The sequence below is a fragment of the Zerene cesonia genome, chromosome 14 (assembly GCF_012273895.1).
Source record: "Zerene cesonia ecotype Mississippi chromosome 14, Zerene_cesonia_1.1, whole genome shotgun sequence".
NCBI classification, from domain to species: domain Eukaryota; kingdom Metazoa; phylum Arthropoda; class Insecta; order Lepidoptera; family Pieridae; genus Zerene; species Zerene cesonia.
Window position 1 is genome coordinate 440,009 of NC_052115.1, and position 25,998 is coordinate 466,006.

At 33.1% G+C, this 25,998-nt stretch overlaps 2 non-coding genes across 2 annotated transcripts; both read right to left on the minus strand.

Moving 5' to 3' along the window:
• Positions 1–209: 209 nt before the first annotated feature.
• On the minus strand, positions 210–281 carry Trnaw-cca. The gene has a single exon. It is a non-coding gene; the product is annotated as a tRNA-Trp (tRNA).
• Positions 282–1,210: 929 nt separating this feature from the next.
• On the minus strand, positions 1,211–1,282 carry Trnaw-cca. Its single transcript has one exon. It is a non-coding gene; the product is annotated as a tRNA-Trp (tRNA).
• Positions 1,283–25,998: the final 24,716 nt, after the last annotated feature.

Genomic DNA, 25,998 nt, shown 5'->3' on the forward strand with positions numbered 1-25,998 from the left:
AACTCCGAAATATGACGTGAAAAATCAGCTTCCGTATCATTAAAAGTTTTTTTTCAAACAACGAAAGAATCTTGTAACGAGTTTTATTTTCGATAGAAATAAGCTTCCGAAGTTTAACATATTATTATTATATTTGTACGGTTTTTTATTTTATTTTGTATGTTGATAAAAAAAAAACCATTAGTAAAAAAGCAAAAAGAGTTGTATTATGACCCCGACGTGATTTGAACACGCAACCTTCTGATCTGGAGTCAGACGCGCTACCGTTGCGCCACGGAGTCGATGAACTGAGGATCAAAATAAAGCATTATATCTTACATTAGTTATTTTATCTGTAGTTATAGATTTATCTACACTATGTCATGTAAAGTATTGGGTTATCTGTGAATCCGTGTAGTGATAAATTTGAGTATTTATATATTGTTGAAAATAGTGATAAAATGCAGAAAATGTGCCAAATTCTTATTTTCATTCGTAAATCGCATATATAACATAGATTAGAAGCCATAGTATGCTTGTTACATTGGTAATCTGCATATTTATTGACATTTATTGAAATAATTATATTTGTAAAGAAAAAAATAAACTTGGGCTTACAAAAAAGTCTGAATAATTTGTGAAAAAAAAAACTATGATAATTTTGAGCCTAGATCTAGAATATCAAAATGTACATATTTGTTGTGTGTGTATATCCGTGATCTAATGGCTTTTCTTAAATTAAAATTTAATTATCTTTTATTTCTTCAATAATTTAGATTCGGCAATAAAAACTCTTTTTTTATAACACATATGTACCTACTAATTTTAGTTGCGTAAAAGAAGACAAAAATTATCTCAATTTATTAGTTCACTTTAGCTGCTTAGTCGATGCATTTAAAAAAAAAGGGTTTTATTTTTGAATAAAAAATCCAAAACTAGGTAAAAATTACCTATATGGATAATAAAAATATATTTTTCTGCATTTTTTAAATATTTTTAGAGTAACTAAGCCACGTATATCGAATAATTATATAAAAGGAAGTGTTCGTTACACCATTTACAACTTAAAAACTGCTCAACGGTTTTTAATTATTATATTATTATTGGATTCTGCGCTCTCAAAAAAAAAAATATCTTATTTTCTCATAAACGCCTCCCAAGGTTAACCTAGGGCTAAGAGCTTGTTATTTATATACATTCATGTTCTGAAATAAAACTACAAAAGAGAAATTGACCCCGACGTGATTTGAACACGCAACCTTCTGATCTGGAGTCAGACGCGCTACCGTTGCGCCACGGAGTCGATACATCAGTTCTCCAATTCTACCCTCTAATTTATAATAAATAATAAATATTTATTTTAGAGTAACAAGGACCCAATATTAATTAAAAACAGAATTGAAATAAATAAATACACACATATGTCACAAAAATTTAAGTAAATATTTAAAATACATGTAAAAAACGAAGCACTGCCTATGTGTGTCACCAAAATAAATTCATGTGAGACATATAGTATTACCGGTATTTACACGATTATATCGCATTCAGGAGTTTGAAGACTTTTTAACGGATTTTGTCTCGGTCACTTGATACAACCAATAAAACACATGACCAAAACTTTAAATTACCCTGTCTGTGATCCTGCAATTAGAGTTTCAGAGTCGTCGTATTTAGATTATTTCTGACCGATTCAGAAGAAAAGACTATTATAAAATCGCAATCAAATCAGATCATTAATTTTGTCGCCACACCTAACATATATGAAGCAGTGGTGGCTCAGTGGTGAGAACCTCGGACTTCAAAATCGATAAGTCAGGGTTCGAGACCGGGCGAGCGTGCAGGAAATAAATTGATTCTTCAATTTATCTGCGCTTGTACATAACAACACCACCGCTTAAAACGGTGAAGGAAACCTCGAGAGTAAACCGGCATGTCATGACATCTGTCAACCCGCACTTGGCTTATGGCCCGATCCCTCATAGGAGACCTGTGTCCAGCAGTGGGAACATATATCGGCTGATAATGGTGATGATGATGACCTAACATATTTATATTTTTAACATACATACAAATATGCGGGAGCTTTAGGAAAATTGAAAATATATTCAATTAAAAAATTTCCCAGTACAAAAGTACAACTCCACCCAAAATCCAAGTTTACTATGATGTACCAAAACTGTCACCCCCGAGGTGAAGGGGGTGAGGAAGGGTTGGAACCGGGGGGGGGGGATGTTGTTAAAGTAATTACAATACAGGTGGTGCAACGAACAGTGTAGCTCCTAAACTTGCGTCGCACTTACTTTGAATCGCTTAGAAGTGTTCGTGGTATGGGGCATGAGCGAAATTTTGAACCGACTTTAGAAATTGAGGTTATAAGTTTTGTATGACCTTCAAGACATATAACATCTCAGTCTCCCCGTGACCACGCTCGCTGTAAAGTGTTCGAAACGTCGGATTAATAATATAATGAATAAATCGCGTTTTAATCGTTAAAAAGGCTTTAGTTTCTTAATATAAACTTATCCAACTTTCTCCGTGCACCATAAGCTAACGATCGTCATATATGTTTTTTAATTATTTTATCCTATATAATTATATATTATCTTTATAATACGATGCGTATGTATGTAATGTTGTCAGCATTGCAGACGTTTTAGATATACTACTATAAAACATCTGCTTACTACGTGTGTTAAATTGCAAAAGGGTGTTTTTGCCATGAGCAAGCAGCTGAGCTGGTGGTTCGCCTGATGTTAAATGATCACCAGCACCCATGAACATTTCGAGAGGAAATGTGTGCCTTTGTGAATGCGCTGTCCGCTTTAACGGGGGGAACCGCGCTTTTAAGGGGGGAAAATAAGGAAAGGAATGCTGGCTGGAAAGAAGGAATGGACTTGTAAGGGTCGGGTGAAAACCGGCCTTCGCCTCCCCCACACATCGTACGAAACACAAAATAATGCTACTATTTCACGACGGCTTTTTGTGGAGGTATGGTAATTCCATCCGGTGCGAGCTGATCCAGTTCATGGTGAAGCATACACGACTCCCACATTGACATATTTCTAAAAATACTAGCTAAAGAAAAAATTTTGTGCTAAACATTCCAACAAATGCCATAATACCTTTAGCTCTAAATTCGCTGAAAGCACCATTATTTTAAGCACAAATAAGTACAATACATTCGCCTATAACTTAACCCACACTTATTTAAGCCAATATGAAAATTGTTTAACTAATAACGAAGGCAAAGCACGAGTGCGATGGCTTTAATTGCGCTTAATCTCTGGAATATACTTTCAACTTCACGATTTGCTTTAAGTTACAATGTTTCTAATGGTCGAAGTTGTGTCAGCAAGAATCCATGTCTAAAATAATACTTAAATGTCGTTTAAACCTAAAAAAAACATGCCTTGATGTCTCAATGGCATACAAAGAATATAAATTAACTAAGGAAATTATTGAATCCTGGTGATCATAATCAGGATAATAAAATAAAACCTATAATTATTGTATTGTCACCGATCCTTGATAAGTGTACATAGTTTGAATTAAATCTGTTCGTTCAAGGTGTGTCACAATCAAGTATAAAGGAGTCGGTTACTTAGAATCATACAAGTGACGCTATATAGGCGTGTTAAAAATAAAACACGAGTCATGATAATATTGATAAAAGAAAATGTATGAATGAGTTAAAAGAGTATACATTCATATAACAACATTCTTGATGCTTTTTGTAATAATATATTAAAAATTACATATAGTAATAGCATTCAGGGTGAATATATTTTTGAAATCACTCCATTCCTTGACTTTTCAGCTTTATATTATTAAATATAGATACGTACAATAGAATATATGGGCTTAACAAAATCTGATGAAACTTCTAAGAAATTGACACGAGAACATTATTGCTGTAATATTTGTTTTCTTTTAGTCGGGCTTTGTCTATGGAACGCATCATTCTATTAAAATGTTTGATCATCAATGGAATAGAAGTCATAAAAGGTAAAATGTCCAATTGTCCAATGAAACGTAGACGAATTCGCGAACAGGTATGTGTTTCGTTAGTGATAATATTAATGATAAATGGTGAAACAATTTTATGACATTGAAGAATTTATGACATTATAAAATATAATAGTTTAAAAAAACTATAAAACACGCTTTAACAAAAATCATATTTTGCAAATTGAAAACTGGAATAATTTTATCAAATTAGTGTATTGTCATCGGTCCTCAATAAATCTACAAAGTTTGAACGAAATCTGGCCGTTTAAAGTGGGTCAAAATCGCGCCCAAAGAAGTCAGTTACAAACAAACAAACAAACATACAAACAAACAAACAAACAAACATACAGGTGAAGTTAATAAAAGCGTGTTAAAAAGAGAATTAAGTAGTATACCTAGCAGGACATTAATGTTAATTTAATTTTTGATTTTAATATTTGCACACCCAAACTTTGGGTAGAATGCTTTATTCGCCGCAGAATATTGTATAAGACCTATAATTTGTAACTACATTCTTGCAAATAAATTTAATTTGAATTTGAATTTGAATTTGGTAAACAGTCAATAATTTACCCTAAGTACACTTCGCCGACCATCCTACCACATTTCATACATTTTTAAATAGAAATATTACAATGTAAAACCGCGAATTGCTAAGTTCAATTGTTGTTAATTATAACATGTTTTGTTATCGTGTTCACTTACGGTTCATGATTTCATAAAAAAGGATACACGATTTGTCTAGAATAATTTATGTTTTATGCTAATTACGCATTATACTGAGGTGTAAGACCTAGGTTTCATAGCTTATAATGGATGAGTTTATTATATTTGAGGTGTTAATATTGGTAATCGTTATAGATGACTACATAATAGTTATAATTGTCAAGTCTTAATTGAATTGTATTGTTATATTGCAAGCTGTACGCCCTGGCATCGCACGTGGTATATATACATATATACATATATAAATATATATATATATATATATATATATATATAGCCTATGGCACGCAGATATCATGAACAAATCCAACGGTGAAATATTTTTCGAAATAGGTAAAACGCAAATACACTTATTGTTAGCATAAATATTATACATGTACGTTTGTCATACGGTTAATCGCTATAACACAGCACTGAGTAAGACGAAATTTGCAAGCAAATAATTGAAAGATAAAGCGTAATGAACATTTTTATAACATCAACCCCTACCGATTTATTCATACTGGAATAAGTACTGCTTTAAGACGTTATGGCCCCAGATATGGTTTTAAAATTGTTTTTGAAAAGCAAAACTACATAAAAAGAAAGAAACATGGGCTGCATTTGCTCACCAGACTTATATTATGCGTATTATAAATTATTTATTTTTACATACGGATAGTCCTCTCTGTTTATATGTGAAATGTCTGTGCATATTTTGACGAAACAACACAACAGATATTAAACGTAGACTTTCTTAATATTAGAAAAACAAAAATAGATGAGGTCAATAGGATTTGTATACGTACAAACATACAAACAAAACATTCAAACAATTAACTTTTTCAATGTAGTTAGTTTGCAGTGTAATATATTTTTTGTATAAATCTCACCATCTCTTGGATCGCTTAAGATTTCGAGATTAGCTTTTTTACTTCACTTTATAAATTGAAACTGTTATGTTGTTCGCGTTACGGGTGAACTTTTTGAAGTGGTGATTTAGAAAACGACCGGATTTTCTTTTTTTTCTATGAGACAAGGGAAACAAAGGTTTTATAAGGACTCTAATAGTTTTAAAGTAAATATTTTCAAATATAAATTTTAAATTATGAACAATAAATAATAATATTATGAACAACATTATTATAATGATATGACGCTGAAGAACTGACGTTGTTTGCTTGAATGCGCTAATATCAGAAACTAAACACCATCAGTTTTAACTTCTCGCCTACTATTAAAATTAAAGCTGTAAAGTATATCAATAGGAAAAAGATTAGCTACCTTACATATTAAATTTTTGCTTTTATAGCATTGAAGTACTTTATAAATGAGAAATCTTGAAAGTACAGAAAATATTGACCACGAAGAGGGACTTGAACTCGCGTCTTTTTGCCAAACCGTAACAAAAATAAGCGGATTCGAGTCCCGCCTTACCTAACATATTTTACCACTAACTCCATGCAAACATAGGGCCTGTGAGCACAGGGAAATGATATACAGAGCTCTATATATAATATTTTACATTCTGTTTCATTACAATAACCTTTAAGGATATTAGTTTGAGTTTAAATATATTCTCCGCTCTTTTAGATTAATCCTTAGCCCATATACGTAACAAATAGAGGTAGTTTAGTAAAAATACTTAGTCACAACTTGAAAGGTAACATACACGAACTATGCAGCCGAGTTATTTGGTCCCTAAGGCGTATCGGAAGACCGATTGCCCCATCCATCACAAATTGATGGCGTTATCCCGGATTTTGGGGACTGTGTACCTTTTGGACAAACAAGATCTATTGGCTGGAATAATGTGTTTTTTACATAGTGCATTGAGAGGAGAGGAGAGGAGAGGAGGAGGAGTTACTAAAGAGTTACTTTAAGTAAAAGCCAGGAATTGTGGAGAACATCAACTCAAATTCAGACATTTATTTGTTCAATTTGACTTGTTATTGATAGACGCACTTGTGTGGGATTTTTTTGCCTGGATCAATGTGGGAGCCGTACACGCTGCACCACGAATTGGGCCAGCTCGTACCAGTATGGACCCGTCCTCCAGGAGAATCGGCGTCAAATAGTAGCATACAATCATCATGTCTTGATGAAGACTTGTTTTTGTTACACCTGGGGATCAAACCATGGACTTTTTAGATCTTCGCGCTTGCCATAATACGTAAGGAGCAAAATTGACGTTTCAAAACTTTCTTTTTACTTTAAGAGGGTTTGAATTTGATAATTATGTCTAATCGGTTGAAAATGTCACCTAACTGAAACAAGGCGCCTCTGAGCCTTGATGATGATTGTTTATTCAAAGTCCAACCCAACTACCCTCACTTTGTTAATAGTCTTTGTGACTGGCTGCGATTCGTTATCAACTGACTACATCAATTAGGCAGTGTAAGGCCTCTGTGTTACTGTTGACGTGTACTTTTCTGGGCCCAATTAGTGTCGAATCGTGCTCAACTCCCAAACAAATAGTATTAATAAAATAGTTTAAATATTTGAAAACGTTCTTGTAAATTTAAGTAAAGACATTAACTGACATGACACAAGCTCTCGTTATAAGTTATTTATTCGCAACTTGACGTTTTATCTTGTACAGCTTCTAGTCACAAGTTATTTCAAATGTAGAAAATTATTATTTAAATTTAAGGGTTTTAAAGAACTATATAAACAGACAAAGGCAATAAACGAATAAGTTTATATAATCGTTAATTACTTAATCTAATTCAGTATTCTGTTGATACAAAAACATTAATTTTTCTTCACCATTTCAAGCAGAGGTAGAGATGTGGATCATGTGCAGATAAATTGAAAAATAAATTTTTTCATGGTCGACCTGTCTCGAACCTCTGGATTTTCGCTTTAAGTAAAAGGTCCTAACCACTGTGCCACCAGTGGTAACGTCCACCACTATTGATAAATATTGTAATTTACAATATAATATACATCCGCACTCATTGATTACCTTAGCAAAATTCACGAGAAACGCAAAACATACAAATTCCACCTCTAATATAGATAGAAATAACAGTAATATTCGTTCAAAGTCATTATGTATTATTTAAAAATTGTCAAGACAAACTCTTCAAAGCTAGATGGATTGATAAAGTAACGAAATAAAAGGGAATTTCGGTGAAGTACGAAACTGGATGAATGAGTCACCGGGATGCGTCACCTACCGGAGCAGAAACGGAGTGAGATAGGGTTGTCACATCACACTTTATAATGTTCCAAAAAATATAGTATTTATTGTATACTGACTTCATGTGTCTGCTACAAAAGTTTTTGTACTCTTTTAAAAATATATATATATATATATATATATATATATATATATATATATTGAATGTATAGTTATTTTACAGGACGGTGGTAAATGTTATAACTGTGCTATATGACAATTAAAAGTGCTCCTATAAGAAGTCTAGTTGAATGAATAAATGTTTGAGTTTAAGTTTTGAATCTAATGGTCTGTACCAAAGATGATTTGATCTTTGCTACAGATCAATTTGTTAATTAGCGATTCATTATCGTAAATTTTTAGGACGTAATTCATTTAAACCCTGATAATATTACCAAAATTCTGCAGTTTGATTTAACAAAGAGAATATTCAGTTTATATGGTCATATCATATAAAAATATTGTTCTAAAGATACTGTAGTAGTAGATATAAATTATAAGGAATTGAAACATGATTCATCAATAATACAATAAATAAATTTAAATTACCAACCCTATTCTTACGCACTATCGCTTGAAATCTACGTTTCTCAAATCGAATATTTTACATCTTCGTCATTTCCAAATTCAAACTTAGCTTGATAATTTATCAATCGAAATAAAGCTCTATACCATTGTGTTAAACAGCTATTTACAAGCAAATTTATATTTGTCAACTCCATCTCAAAATGGAACATAAATGTTAATTATGAAATTCGATTTTGATCCTTTGATTTAGGGTCGAAAGTGGTGTGATATATGAATTATAATGCAAACAAATTTGATAGTTGTTGTGTCTTTAAAGAACGTGTTTAGAGACAGAGAAATTTAATTAGATGAGATTATCTTTTTACTAACACGTGTACAATGTTAAGGTTTATTATGCAAGATTATAGTTTAAACGTTATGTTTATATATACGAACTAGCTGTTGCCTGTGACTTCGTCCGCGCAGTTGTAAAATGTGTGTATATTATAATATAATGAGAATTAAATCTTATAGTAAGTCTCGTAAATTAAACAGAAACTGAATGAATAGTCAAGTATGTATAAAATTTGGTATATAAATACGTGATGAGAGAAAAAGAGGTGTAAAGTGTATAATATAATTTTTATCCCAGAAAGCGTATATATATATATATATATCTGGGACAAATACAAAATGTAGTATTCAAGTTATAACTTGATACAATTACTACATTACCTATGTAAATATTATTTTAAAACCCTTAAGTACTATTATGTAAAACATGTGTATTTTATTTATTTTTTTTTCTCATATTCTGATATATTTTTTAGTTTAAAAACCTCTTGCATTTCCTTTTCTACCAGGTTGCCTGGCAGAGATTGCTGTCTAGCAATAAGGCCGCCTTTTGTACAAAATATCATTGTGCCATATTATATTTTGTATAAACTATTCTTTCTGTTTTGTACAATAAAGTATTATAAATAAATAAATAAATAAATAAATACTATCCTTACTAATATTATAACAGCGACAGTCTGTTTATTTGTATTTTTGTCTTACTTTTTTATGTCATAGTCGGCGAAGGAGCTGTTGGCTTGCCTAATGGTAAGCGTCGCGTAGTTAGCACCGCCCATGAACATTAGCAGAGGCCTTACGTCTCTGCAAATGGATCGCCGACTTTAAAATGTGTGGGATAAAGAAAGGATGATGAGGGAAAAAGGAAAATACTAGGAAGGCATAGGAATACGGCCTTCGAGTAGTTTGATTTTGTTTATGGTATATTATATTGTTATTCTTCCGAAAGTTTGTTAATTACTGTGTGTTTCTGTTTAATTAAATGCAGGTTTGGATTTAGGAAGAAGGTACCGCCGTTCAGACATGCAGTTTCTTTAAAACCAAAACTAGCTGTGACCCGCGGTTGAAACCGCGTAAGTCCGTATCCCGTAGGAATATCGATATAAAAAGTGCCTATGTGTTATTTCAGTTGTCCAGCTATCTACGAAGCAAAATAGTATTATTATTCACCAATAGATGTCAGGATAAAAAAAACACGAATAAAACACGAATATGACATTTTCAAAAAAAAATTCCTAGCTAGATCGATTTATCGCCCCCGAAACCCTAAATTTCATGAAAATCGTTGGAGCCGACTCCGAGATTCCAATTATATATATATATATATATACAAGAATTGCTCGTTTGAAGGTATAAGATAAAGGAAGAACTTATTCCTTAAATCATCATCAGATCATCATCCCGCCTCGTGATCAAATTTTTCTATTCTTTTAAAATTTTTCAACTTATTCCTTATTACTTTATAATGTAAACACAGAAAACAAATGATTATTTAAAAGATTCATACAAAATACAAGAATTCCTTTTATTTCCCATTGGATTGCATTCAATCAGATATCCAGAACTACATCGTGATTACAGATCGAGCAGAAGGAGTCTCTTATCTACCAAATTAATTCAAAATGGTACAGATAAATGCGTAATGTATATGAATATAATTAAATTAGTTACGAGATGGGTATCGGTAGCCATCGCGTTAGGATATTAGCACGCAAGCAACTTGTACGTTAGGCCCGAACTGCTTGTGCGACTATTTAATTCAGACCAGCTGTTCGCCCGTGGTATATATAAAGCCTATAACACTCAGTGAAGTTGCAGCTTTCTAATGCTGAAATTATTTTTGAAATTAGTCTAGTAGTTTTAGCGTGAAAACGTTACAAACAAACAATAGTTTCCTCTTTATAATATTAGTAAACTAGATAAACTCGTTTTTGTTATAGCCTTTTAATGCCTGAGGGATAACCATATAGCTCTAGGCCATATGCCGTAAGTTTAGGTATTTTTGTTTTAAAATATAACCGAAACTATTTGTGGCATTATGTAATTTAATATAACATATAATGTAATGTTATTGTGCTATCAAAGACACCAATTAATTATTTAAATGTGATTTTTTATCAAAGGCACCAAAATAAATTATTTATCTGTAACTACGGTAAGAAGAACTCAGACAGTTTCAGGATAACATAACTAATCAGCAAGCAATTAAAGTGACACTATATAACAATGATCCACAAACAGACGAACCATTTAGCGATACATGAATATTTTATTATCTGTGAACTCTCGTCAAAATTGTTCGTAACCCAACAGAATAACAGATGAGATGTGAAATTAATAGAAGATGTCTTTGTTAGTACATTTCATTGTCTAGTGTTGAGTGTTGACTAGCTTTGACACCTGGCTTTCGTTAGTTTACTATTTTTGTGGGGACAAATAATGAGTAGATAAATGACTATTTGGTGTGGTATAATACACTCCAATACTAAGATATTATGAATAATAATTCTTTCTAACTAGTACCCTGCCTGCACGCGGCGTGGCTCGCGTGGACTTTATGCTATGGCAGCCAGGAAATGTATGTATGTTAACAAATCTATATTTCATCCACTTATGGTTATATCTTGCAAAATTAGTATCATCTCTCAATGTATGTATAGCATAAAATTATCTGTGATTTGTTTTATATTTCAATTGATCAAAATCGATTCAGTAGTTTTGCGTGAAAGAGTAACAAACACACACATCCTTACAAACTTTCGTATTTATAATATTAGTTGGATAGGATAAGATTATAGTTATAATAATATTATAAAAATATAATATTAATGAATATTTATCTCACCTAAAAATATAGATTTGAAGTTATAGAACTAAGTTATACACAACATTTAATAAAAAAACCCTGAAATATAACCAGTATTTCTATTTCGAACAAAAATTAATCTTACAGTCGTTCGCGTATAACCGCCCTAAAACAATATACATTTTACACTATTTCGTAACTTTACACGCAATTAAACAATTCCATTGTCCCGGATAAAAACAATCAAAACAACGACTCACACAAATCTGGACCCTTTGCAGTGAGCATAAAGTGAAAAATCGATTGCCGTTCACGAATCGTTCAATTCAAAAACTATAAGCACATAGTTGAGTGACCTCTAAGTTAGTAACGCAGTGTGAATACATTAATTACAGCTCAATCGTTTGGTGTTCCGTCGATGATGTGTTGACTGACTGTCTGAAAGAGTATAATGGTTTTGACTCAACGTAAGACTAAACATTATAAAATTGTAGCTGCGCCCCGCGATTTCACCCGCGTAAGTCCGTATCCCCTAGGAATATCGGGATAAAAATTGCCTATGTGCTATTCCAGTTGTCCAGCTGTCTACGTACCAAAATTTATTGCAATCGGTTCAGTAGTTTTTGCGTGAAAGAGCAACAAACACACACATCCTTACAAACTTTCGCATTTATAATATTAGTAGGATAAAGACAATATAAAATTCGTAAAACAACACAAACACACAGAAAACCGGTGTGAAATAGAAGCATTCTATTGTATGTCGTACGGTGAGTGGGGAGGTTGAAGGTCCGTTTCCTTTTCCTCACCCTACCAGTCCCTTCCTTCTTTCCATCCGTCAATCTTTTCCTTATCCCTTTCCAAGAGCTACCTCTGCGAATGTTCACGGGCGGTGGTGATCGCTTACCATCAGGCGAACCACCAGCTCCGCTGCGCGCTATGATATCAAAAACCATACAAGCTAAAATGCTCATAATCTAATTTCAGAAGATGCTGTCCAAGATAATATGCTTGTCTTTTGTTTATGTTATAAAAACTAACAGCGTCAGCATTCATTGCTTAAACGACTTTACATTAAATACAATTAAATGCAACTTTAACGCAAAAGTATTTCATTAATTGTAAGCGCCCTAATGTTTCCTGCGACACGTCGAAAGCAATTTGAAATATTTTAATGCCTCGGAATACGTGTTTATATCTACCGACTTTAAAATGCAATGCAATCAATTTTGTGTGAGCAGTTTAGAAGATCCGCGTGTGGAACGCGGCGTTTGTGATTGGATTTATGGTGTGGTTTTATAGTAACTCGCTTTTGATCGCGGCTTTGCACGCGTTAAATTTTATGTAGTTTAATAGACGTTATTACACATATAAACCTTTCTCTTGAAAAAAAAACATCAACCTATCAAAATCCGTTGTGTAGTTTAAAAGATATAAGCATACACACATAGAGACGCGGGAAGCCACTTCGCTTCATATTATGTAGTGTTAATGTTAACAAGTCAATTGAATTCATGTGATATTTAAATGTAATTAATGTTTTAAAAAAGTCAATTGAAACTTTTCGTTAACAACGCATTTTTATAGGCCTTTGTAGATGCCTTGGGCGGAGGGTTCGCTTACCAGGCGATACATAATCTTGCCCACTCTGATATAAATAACTGACTGCCGTAAAATTGTACACAGCAAAGTATTTGGATCAGAAGGTTGACTTATCCACGTTTTAGTGTAGACGAGCACTAGATGTGACTGTACCGAACATTTTTCACATGTTATATTTACCTTCTACATTTTTTTTTTAGTTATTTTAATATTTAGCACTAAACGACAGATACAGGGAAATGTTTATTTTTAGCAAAAATGTACTGCCTTCGGATTGTTCTAACCTGCTATATAAAAAAATCGTTAGATGAATAATTACAAAAAATAGTGTCGAACTGCGAACTACCTTTTTTTGAAGTAGATTTAAAAGTTTTTGAACATAGATTATACGATATGATCTAATCTGCCCAAACATAATCGATCTAGATAACAAATATTTTTATTTAAACTACGTGTCCACCTCAGCTTCGCTCGTAGTACATAGCCCAAAGCATACAGAGGTCAAGAGTCATATCGAAAGTGAAATTTGTTTTGCCGTTTCAAAAAATTACAGTAGTTCCTGAGAAAGCGCCTTCAAACAAACAAACTCTGTGTTTTATGTTTTAATTTTAATTATGATTAATTTTATAGTATACTAGCTGCACCCGGCAAACGCTGTTCTGCCTTACTCTTATCATTTAGGGGTGTGATAAATAGATGTTAGCCGATTCTCAGACCTACCCAATATGCTTACCAAATTTCAGAGGAATCGGTCAAGCCGTTTCGGAGAAGTATAGAGACTAACATTGTGACACGAGAATTTTATATATAAAGATTAAGTCGAAATTTGGTTTATTTACACCCTGCTTCGTATGCAAGCAGCTTAAACAGTGGACGGAAAAGTTCACACTTCAAATTATGTTATTACCAGGGCGATAACTTTAAATATCGCCAAATAACTCAGGCCGCTGTGAACGGCAAAAAGTGTTCGCATGTTACTTTGCTAAATTAAACCGTTTTAACCTTAAAACATTTTACTGGGTAAAGCTTGAGAAAGATTTTTGAAAGCACGATAAAGTCTGTTGGAGATATTGACGGTTTTAGTGAGATTGTAGATAATTGAACTATTAAAAAATATGTAAGTTTGTGTTTGTTATGGAAGAAATTGAAAGGATTCTAATTTGGCATGTTAATAAATATGGTATTTATAAGAATCTAGATTTTGCTTTCGCACGCACTAATTCGGAGTAGTTTTATTTATATTATAATACACATAAACCTTCCTCTTGAATCACTTATCTATTAAAAAAACCCCATCAAAATCCGTTGAGTAGTTATAAAAATTTAAGCATACATAGAAACATAGGAACAGAGAAAGCGACTTTGTTTCATACTATGTAGTGATGCATATAAATCAGCTTTATTATAACTATCAAATGATATTTAAATTTTTTTTAAGTATGCTGCAATTAGTACAGCTTTTATGTGGATTTCTATTGTCATAATAAGTAGCTCTCAAGTCGTTTCGAAGGAGTTTAGTAACAAATACTGTAATCTGTACGCAAATCTTTATATATTGACTAGCTGCGCCCCGCGGTTTCACCCGCGTGAGTCCGTATCCTGTAGGAATATCTGGATAAAAAGTTGCCTATGTGTTACCTACTACCTACCCAATTTCATTACAATCGGTTCGGTAGTTTTTGCGTGAAAGAGTAACAAACATACACAACATCCATAAAAAATACACATACATCCATCCTCACAAACTTTCGCATTTATAAAATTAGTAGGATGTCTATAGATGTAACAATATTGGTTCACGCCCATTAAAGGACCACGGACACACATAAGTTTAATAAAAATAATTACAAGATCGCGAAGTGAAATGACAAGCCTGCTATGAAAATTGGTAGCCTTTTAAATTCCGCAAGAAATTGGTGTGTCATGCAGATTGTAGTGTCGCGTATCAAACAGCTGATCTGTCACCTGCTCCAGGTGCGCAAGTGTGTGAGGGAGTCGAGGGTAGATGGATATTTTAAAAGAAAAAAAAATCGCAAAGAATTTAATGCCTGTATACAAATTTAATGATTTGTAAATATTCTAATTTTTGGTGATTCAATCTAATATTGACTACATGTGTAGTATTTTCTGTAGTTTATATTGTGTAGGATATTTTACAGTGACCCATGTAGGAGTTAATAAATTTTACGGTTCTGCAAGTGTCTATCTTTCTCTCAGTTTGGTAGAAGGTAGGGATTTGGTAGGGTTGCGCTGGTAATTAATAAGGTTGGATATAAAAATAACATTACACATTTTTTGTATTAGTCCCCACCAGGAATCGTATTTACGAGCACTGGTACAAGGGAGGAGTATTACAGAGGGGATCGATTTTAGCAGTAACTAGTTAATCTATAACATCAATTTTCAAGCACAGCCCCTAAATACAGCGTCAGAATGAAACCGCACTAATTATACCCGCTGGAAAATGAGATTATAATAACACAAGTGCATAAAGCGCGGCAGTTTTAATTAACATAGCAATTTCTAACATTGTACAAATTGAATTAGATAAGACAAACAGCAGTTCATACGAGATTAATCTACTTTAGAGCGGCAGGTGCCCGTGACGAGTGTCGCTAGTTACGGGTAACGAACTGAGTGATAAATATAAGCAATTATTTAGGTTGCGCGTATTTCTATTAGCCACTTTTCAGTGCAATATGTCTTTGTGATGAAATTAAATTGAAAAAAAAAAACTGTTAGATATACTTTTACATAGATCAGAGTAAACACCGTTTCTAAGAGTTTTTAATTAAGGGCTTTTTGATATGATAAATCACTGTAACACACCGAAAAAATGGTTTAAAATTTAATGGGTACTATTTCGAATAATCTTCTGTAGTAGAAATTAAAATAAAAGGCAAATCAAACAAGCATTGTTCCCCAACCCCCCCTCACTGTGCGTAGCCGCACGCGTATCATGTCGTCCAATCACATTCCAAAACCAGCCAGTCAGCTGACTCTTTCAAAAATGGAATTTCGTTTTATCAATGGGATATTTGGCTTACAATTACTGTATTCACCTTGTAGTCAATTTAAAGTTTTATGTCTATTATATAAGATTCAAATTCCTTTATTTGTATTTATAACTGATTAGCGAAAACGGTACACACAACAAATTCGAATTTGGTATACTCATTGACGTCTAGTAATATTATTAATAGATCAAATACAAGCTGTTTTGAATCTTACTTCTAAGACACAGGGTTACATTTAAATTAATCACTTTTGCAAAGAATTCAATGAATATTTGAATGAAACAGCTGATTCGTATGGCCCACGTTTATAATTCAAAACTAAGTAATTTAAAAGTTCTCAAGTGTGTTTGAAACACATCTGTCAGACCTACTTCAAAAAAAAAATTACGTAAATTTTTATAATTTGCCAATACTAAACTGCTGATGGATTTTTATGATTAGAAATATTATTAAATCGTTTAACTATGGTATGAAAAAAACTTAAATGTCTTTTTGTAATATACAACTGTGTATTCAAAACAAAATGTTATCATAGAAATTGAATTGATTGAATAATAATGAAATTGTACTTTTTATTTCATTTTATTTCATTAACAACACATTTGCATCAATGGATTCATTTATTCAGAAAAACACAGTTAATGTCACATAATCTCAGAACTCCCCTTTTACAGAGAAACGGGAATTTCAATAAGCATATCCCAACAAATAATTTTAGTTCCCATAGAGGAATTAGTCACGTCCGTCAGTCTGTCAGTCCGTCAGTATGTCAAGGGGGAGCTTGAAGCGTTATTTATATTATTTGTAGCTGTTTTCTGCTTTATACAAATGTACAGTGGTATGGATTGTTACAATTTAGAGGTCCTAGGTTCGGTGCTGGCTGCAAATTTAAAAATCGAGCAAGGTAAAAAACTTTTTAAAATAATAGTTGAGCAATGCATTGCTACTAATTGCTCCTTTTTTAATATTTGCACTTAGAATGACTGGCAACTTTATAAATTGTATGGTAGTCGAGCACGCTTCGGCACGAATTGGGCTAGCTCGCACCGGGGAAGTACAACACCCCCATAGAAGATCGGCGTGAAATAGCATACTGCTGTGTTTCGTTCGGTGAATGGGGGAGCCGGAGACCGATATCCTTTTCCCTACCCTTCCCAGTCCTTCTCTTTATTCCTCTCGTCAATCCTTTCCTAATCCCTTTCCCATTTGAAGTCGGTAATCCAATTGAAGAGGCGTAAGACCTGCAATCGACCTTACATCTCTTCAAATGTTCATGGGCGGTGGTAGCGCTTACCATCAGCCGACCCACCAGCTCCTTTGCCGCCTATGACAAAAAAAAAGCTTTAACTAACTAACTTTTAAATTAATGTATAATTGACGCGATTCTTTGGTGTAATAGATAACTATTACACCAAAGAATCGTTAAATCTAGTCGCGAGGAATGACGTCTGTCAGTTTAACCATTCAAAGGGCAAAAATGAAATCTATATGCACAGTTCGATAAACTTATTGTATTTGTAGAGATAATGATTTTGAGTTTAAGTTTGAGTTTATGTATCATCTACTAGAAAATGCGTATCACCATATAGCTACATTTAGTAATGTTTGACAGACAATTTGTTATAATTGCAATTATGGAATCGAGTGTATCGAACGGCAAACAAATCTTGAAGCCATTTAAAGTACAGGCGAGCGCAGAACAACAGATATTCGAGTGTACACTCGCGTAGGGAAGTGCTAAGAGCCGGAGTCGTTAACGCGCGCCCCCGGGCGACTTACAATGGCGACTGTACCCTGTATGAGCTTTACAACTGTGTAATATACATTGCTGGCTAAAAATTATATGAATATTGCTTTTTTCTTACATCGCTACTAATTAATTGTAACTAACTTTTTTACGTTCTTAAAAGGAAGTAAAACGTTTGTGGCAATCGAAGTACAGATGCATAAGATAGATTTATTAGATTTATTGCTAATGTAAAATAATACATATGCTTGTTGAATAATATTTATATATTCATTATGAAAACTTGCACGTGTTAACATTGCCCATTGAAACAGAAAAGAAGACAAAGCTGTCGTTTTGGGTTGAGAATAGAAAATAATAATGTAAGAAACTGAATAAAAATATATATTATTTTTACAAATTTGAGTTTCAAACTTTCAAAGAGCGCCCCTGCCTTCCGAACTAGTAATAACTGTGTATCAAAAGTGAGTCCCTATCATAAGGATAGATGTCAAAAGCACAATATTTAAATTCTTCAGACGCGGTACATGAATATAAAATAAAATATTTTTTTTTCTTTAAGCGCTAAACAGTGACAATCAAACAAAAAAAAGTGACAAACAAAAAAAATTAAATAATACGTATTCTCGCACATGAACATTTTAATGAATTACTACTCTAACATTATAAACGCGAAAGTAACTCTGTCTGCATGTCGCTTCATCACGCCAACCACTGGACTGATTATGATGAAATTTGGTACCGAGATCTCTTGAGACCTGAAAAAGGATATAGCATACGTTTTATTCCGGTAATGCCACGGGAACGCTAACAATGCGGGGCTTTATTTGATAACGCATGCGATGCCGCATTGGGAAGGATAAAATAATAATTTAACACGTAGTTGCATTTGAATTTCATGCAAGAAAACTGGAAATATTTATAGAACTTAAACTGTTTGTGTTATTGTTCAACGGCTAGTCAAGATTTGTCACGAAGTCTCATCCAACAAAGTGATGCCTTAGGTAGAAATAATTAAATGATTTCCAACCCGCAATGTACATCACCTGATGTTTGTGTACAGTCGCGTAGAGTACGGCGAATGAGTGAACAATTTTTGCAAGTGCAGTCGTTTTGTGTTATTTCGTGCGGATGCGTTTGTTAACGGCAGATTTTGAGACGCGAGGGTCCTTGTGATTCATGTCAATGCGTTCGGTACACTCGTGTGCATAATGTAATACATCGATTATAGTATTGCTAGTTAGGATGCACGGTACAGTCGCGCACGGTGGAATTATGCAAGCTTCGTAAGTGTAGCGATGTTATTGATGTTAACGACGTATGGTACTGTGATAAACAAAAGTGTTTTCAGCAAGTCTTTATAGTTTGTTTCTTTTATCATCACCACTAGATGGCGCCTGTAACACCGCACATCCTACAGATCATATAAAATCAAAAGATTGTAAGAATGTGTCAATGTATGGATGTATGTTTGTTACTTTTTCACACTAAAATAGCTGATCTATATGTAGTTTGATTCAGAGATAGTGTTGTTATAGTTTAAGTCACGGCAGGAAGTGTCAATTAAGACTAGAGGAGAACTAATCCTTAAATAGCGTAAATTTGAACTTAAAGCTCAAAACTACGTATCAGGTAAATGTATAGTATAATATAAATGAAGTGAGGGCAGGATCGCGAGGCCCGTATCCTTTTCATCACCCCTCCCCTTCCTTTATTCCCATCCATAATACTGAACATATACCTTACTTCTTAAAAGCTGGTAACACAGTTGCCGAAGCTCTACCCTCAGGCAAACTACCAATTATATTGCCAAACCATAAAAACATACTTCATGTACTATTTTTTAAATGGTTATGAATTAAAATGAAATTTTAAAAAACGGATAAAAATATTTTAAAGTTTATGACATTATTTTAAAAGAGCAACTACAGAGTTTCTTGCCGGCTCTTCTCTGTAGAAAGTAGAAACTGCTTTCCGAACCGGTGGTAAGTGGTATGTACAACTATGACAATCCAAAATTGCTTATAGAAGAAGTCTCATTGAATAAATTAATGTTTCGATTTTAGTTTCAGTTTATAGACAAACTGTAATTTCAAATTGCGTTTCTAAAACTTTTTTTCTTCTGATATTTATATCAATTTATATGACCTAGCCATACACCAACCCAGACAAGTACATAAACAATACATAGCAATACATCGGTTACGGGGGCATAGATAAACAAACACACAGCCGGATATTGGCCCGGCTTAGCGATGACTAATTTCCGGGTTTCCTTCCCCAATAATTTGCTATTCCCGTGTTTGATTGTATGTTGTATATTATATTTGTTTTGCAGGTTGATCGTAGCGCTGTTTAATATAACAGGCTGTTGCCGCTGCTTCGCCTTCATGGTCGCAATAAATATTAGAGTTTTTATTTTTAGAATATATTATATATAAGTAGGTAGGTATATATATAACCGCTTGCTTCTTATAGTGGTTAAAGCGTGAGCGTAGAACTGAGAGGTTCGAATCCCGGCGGGGACGCACAGAAAAAAATTATCGGTTTAGCAGGACACAAAAGGCTACTTGTCCATAAAGAAAATCGATCTCTGAAATAGATGAATATCATATGCCCCATAACCCATTAGGGGACACGGGACTTCACTTTTATGTAATATATAACAACAACAAATACATTTAGTCACCGTTTCCCCGGATGTGAATGTGAAGTGATGATTCTGACCGCCTCCTTGGTACAGTGGTTAACGCGTGAGCGTAGAACCGAGGGGTCCTGGGTTCAATTCCCGGTGGGGACGCACAAAAAAAAAAGTCTCGGTCTGGCAGGACACAGAAGGCTGATCACCTACTTGTCCCTAAAGAAAATCGATCAGTGAAACGGATGTTCATCATCTGCCCCATACCCCACTAGGGGACACGGGCCTTCACTTTTTCCCCGGATGTGACTTCGCGTCATATTCGTCATCTTTACCAAAAAACTACCACCTCTTCCGACTTGCTTTGGTACATGGTACAAACTTCTACAAACAGCCCGAAAGTACCTATTTATGATGGAAATATTTGCTAATTATAAATGTATAAATGAATAGGAGAAACACATGAAAGCAGAAAGTCAAACGTCATTTGTACCCAGTTTTATGGCAAATGAATATTTCAATTTAAACATCAATTTTAATATCATGTGATGTCTACTGTAAAATACAGGTATGGCGTGAATGGAAGGCTCGATGTAAAATCAATTATATACGCGTGGAAATGAGAATTTTTATATTTGTAAATGCTATATTTGAATTAATAAAATGTGTATTTTATAAATTTTTATTTATATTATCATTGTAGGTAGAAATATAGCCAGTTTTATTCAGTGGCATTGTTTCTTTCTAAAGATAAACAGATTATTAAGTAGGGTTATTTGTTAGTAGAGCAAACAAACTATCAAAATTAAATCTTTCCTTCATCAGTGGTTAATTAAACATCTTTATAATCAGAGGGACTTTAGTTTGATTCTTTAGGGAGAAAAGTTTACTTTAAGAAATATACTAGCGGTCTGCCCCGGCCTTGCCAGTGGTACATATATGTATAGCCTTCCTCAATAAATGGGCTATCTAACACGGGAAGATTTTTTTAAATCAGACCAGTAGTTCCTGAGATTAGCGCGTTCAAACAATCAAACAAACAAACTCTTCATCTTTATAATATTAGAAGATATAGATTTGTTTAAGTAATGAATTTTACAAATAAACACAACACAAAATTATGTTAGAATATAGTTTCACAGTTTTAACTAGTTGAGACCAAACATATTGCTATACAATTATTTTATTATTAAATTCATGTTTTTTTTGCTCTAAGCATATAAATCGGCGGATATGTTTTTAAGGGAAGAATAATTTCAAATACATAATAAAAGCAGGTGGATGTAATAGGAAATCCGTCGCAATTTCGTGATTTGACCTTTGCAGGTGTTACCAAATTTTATCATTGGTTGATATAAAACATCACCTGCTCTTAATTGCTTTGATTTAGTTATTAATAAATATGTGTAAATTATTTTATTAAAAGTTAAAAATGAACTGTTGGGGTTTTTCCCTCGTGACTTCCCGATTAAAATAAACATCCATGCAATAATATCGTATTAAACCCAAACTCAAACTCTAACTCAAAACTATTTCATCATTTTTATCATAATCAGTCCATATATGCTCCCACTACTGGGACACAGGCCTCCTATGAGGATTCAGACCATAATCCACCACGCTGGTCAAGTGCGGGTTGGCAAATGTCATGTCATATGTCGTCGAACTTTTTAATTCTCTCACTGTTTGTTGTTCCTTCACAAAACTATTTGATTTTACATATAAGTAACCTTCCAGATATTGCACAGGATCATAATTACATACATTTAAATAATTATATAAGTCTATTCGGAATTATATAATAATTAAGTTTATTCTATAGCAGACATCTATATAAATAGTAGTATATTTTCGTCAACAAATAACAACTAAAAAGTAAACAGTAAAAAACGACCTAATCTGGTTAACTCTCACAAATCACGAGGGCTTCGACCTTACGCCACGAGTAGGGTAAATGCACTTATTAATGGACACTTTATAATGATATAAGCATATTATAAAATATCGTTTTGCCCGAAAGTGAATAGTTATAAAAAAACATAGTTCGATAATTCATTTGTTACATTGCGTAAAGTTTTTATCCAAATGTATTAAAAAAATATCATCAAAAAACATCACGCGCAACATTGATAACTTAGATGTAATTTAAAGACCGAATAACATGTATTTTTTTATAATTTAGATATTATAAAATTCCATACGTATTCCGCGACCGCTTTATTAGTTGAAACTATAAAAGAAATACTTTCAAGCGAAACAAAGTCAACACTGTAATTACACAGACGTATCGTTATTGATTTAAGTTCAAAGAAAAGTACAATTGAATCGCAGTACAGACAGAAGGATTGATTTAATTATTTCTTTGAAGGTAAAGCCTACGAGACATTGAAACTTTCTTTCGAGTACTTATTTCTTGAAAAGGTGAAGTGAAGCCTGGTGTGAAACTTTGTAAAACTTAAATTATAATTGCGAATTTAGGACTCGAGTAGCTTTATAACCTTTCAAGATCTTAATCAAAAACTCTGTACATAATGGCAATGGGATTGTTTGATGTTTAAAAGTAAAACGTGAAAGACAATAGTCATGCCTTCAACACGAGTTCGAATTACTTGAAGCGCTCATTAAATTTCTTTGAAATTTTTAAATAAAAGTAAATATTTACAATAGCATTTATAATTCTGTTTATGTACGTTTCGATTATATAAGAATGTGTCTGCAATTTTGGAAAATGTTCATCAGCCTCATAATAAATAGCCAAATCTGTTCAGTAGCTTTAGAAGCTAACCAGATCCTTCATAAAAATGAGAAACGCATTCAATGTATGACGGTGCCAACCGTTGCTCAACGCTGATTTTTTATTATTTGTCATTATAGCGGTAGGAGAAATACTCGATCTGTACATTTCAACTATCCAACTCATAGTTCATGAGATACCGCCAGGCGGACAGACCGACAGACAAGGTCTTTTAAACAAACTCACAACAAAACCTTATCCTATATAATATTAGACGCAAAACAGCCCGATATAGGCCCACGTACCCTACAAACATATTCGTCCTATTTCGTACACATGTCTCGCTTGGTGTGTGAATAGAAAAAGATGCCATCACAAGATATACATGTAACATATTGCATGTCGTTAATTCGGCCGCTGGTATACGATACAGTCTGCATTCGGTATTGTGTTTACGTGTTATTGTATTATGTTTGGGGAATTATATTTCGGCTTACAGCTTCTGGTTTGGGTCATTACGCTTCGTAAAGATTTCTCCCGCAATTTTGCTGTTATTGTATGTCGTATAAATGTTATGATGGTGTTGTGTGTGCGTTGTAATTATTTACACGCTTTTATAGCTTCACCTGTATGTTTGTGTTCCGACTCATTAAGACTCAATTTTGAGTTACTTTAAACGCACAGATTTAATTCAAATTTTGTACACTTCTCGGATTGGTGACAATAAAGTTATTTTATGATTCTATCTTTTTATACTAATAAAAATCGCTGGGATTAAATAATTTCGGGATTTAACAATAAGAGCGAGTGAGACAATTTACTAATTCGCCGGTTCTTGAAATTGAATTTACTAATTCGGGTATTAGCGTGTTCAAACAAACAAACTCTTCAGCTTTATTATAGATGATGATGTTTCTTTAGAGGCAATGAATTGGATTGCTAATATTTAAAATAACAAAGAGTAATTATAATTGATATCTATAAATTATTGTAATTTTAATAGCATTATATTGGGTAATTTTATGATGTAATTATTGAGTGAAATAAAATAATTATAACAATTTTATTTGGTTATCCGAAAACAGTTTTGTAAAATCAGCGTCACATTAAATTATAAGGACTAATTATTCATCAAATTTGTACACATGGTATTAAAATTTGAGTATGAAATATTTTATTTGTTATTAAATTGTAGTATTTGAATTATATTTCCTTTCTGGTGTAGTGATTGACATATTCGAGTGCTGATTCAGATGTCTTAGATTCGATTTCTCACTATTACAAGATAATTAAACAAAAACAATTTAGAAGAATAGTTCTTAACAAAATATGTAACACACTGACACAGAGTGAAAATTAAATGAGGGTATAATATTTAATGCTTAAATATTTCGTGGGTTTAAATGATTATGCATCAAAAATTTAGTATCAATGAGAAATTGATGATGAATACGATCTCTTTAAACATGGCACAATTTGGATGTTTAGAATTTAAAGCTTTGGTTAAAGCTAATTAAAAGTTGTTATGTAAAATATAACGTTTTAAATATAGCTCCATCTATCGGAACTAATAAATATTGAATCCTATCCTACTTCCTACTAATATGCGAACGTTTGTAAGGTTGTTTGTATGTTTGTTACTCTTTCACGCAAAAACTACTGAACCGATTGCAATGAAGTTTGGTACGTAGATAGTTGGACAACTGGAATAACATATAGGCAGCTTTTTTCTCGATATTCCTACGGAATACGGACTTACGCGGATGAAACCGCAGGGCGCAGCTAGTTTAACACAGTGTAGTCATAAGTGTAACATAATGGATCTTTCTATGGAAATGCCACTACATCCCTGCGATAAAAAGTACCCTAAGTCATTTTTAAGCCTTCCAACTATCTCTTCATACAAAATTCATATCATAAAACCGCTCCGTTACGAAGGGAAAGTAGCAAACAAACACATTTAAGTATGTTGTGACATAATTATTATCAATGTTATGAACGGTTGTGTGTTCCTTAAATTTTAAAGGACCGGGATTATGGAGGGCATTAAATTTAAAGTCTTGTATTCAACATCGAAGTTAAAACATACACAACAAATAAATGTCTATACTGACCCAATATTAGTGAATAAGCTACATTTACCTTGGCTTGTCTAGAAATTTATACACAACAGAAACACATAAAACATCATTGATTTATTATTACAAATCCATTGCAATAAATAATTGTTGCGAAACGAAACGAATACTATATGGAGTTAATAAGGATTGCTGAATGCAGGTGGGTGATAACCGGGAATGACTCAATAGTACTAATACAGTACGGTCAGCCAATAAGTCAACTGTGCATTTTTAATTCAGGGAATTAAATGTGTTTTTATATGGATCATCATTTTTTTATGTTAGAGCAAGCAAAGGTTAAAATCCTTATAATTTTAAAAAAGTTGTAAATGGACGATTCTTTAATGTTTCACAAAACAGCTGATGGAATCTATATTCAATTTGGTACAAAGAAAGTTAAGTCTGCATAAGCGCATACAACTTTTATCCCGGGTAACCCTTCTCTAACTTACCTAGTTTAACTTTAAGGGACAGTAATCCACGTCACTGGTCAACTAAGGGTTGGTAGATGTCAAAAGTCAAACATTCAAAGTATGCCCTCAATGATTTGCCCTTTGGTGGAGTGAAGATTATGCAGAAATAGGGATATTTTTG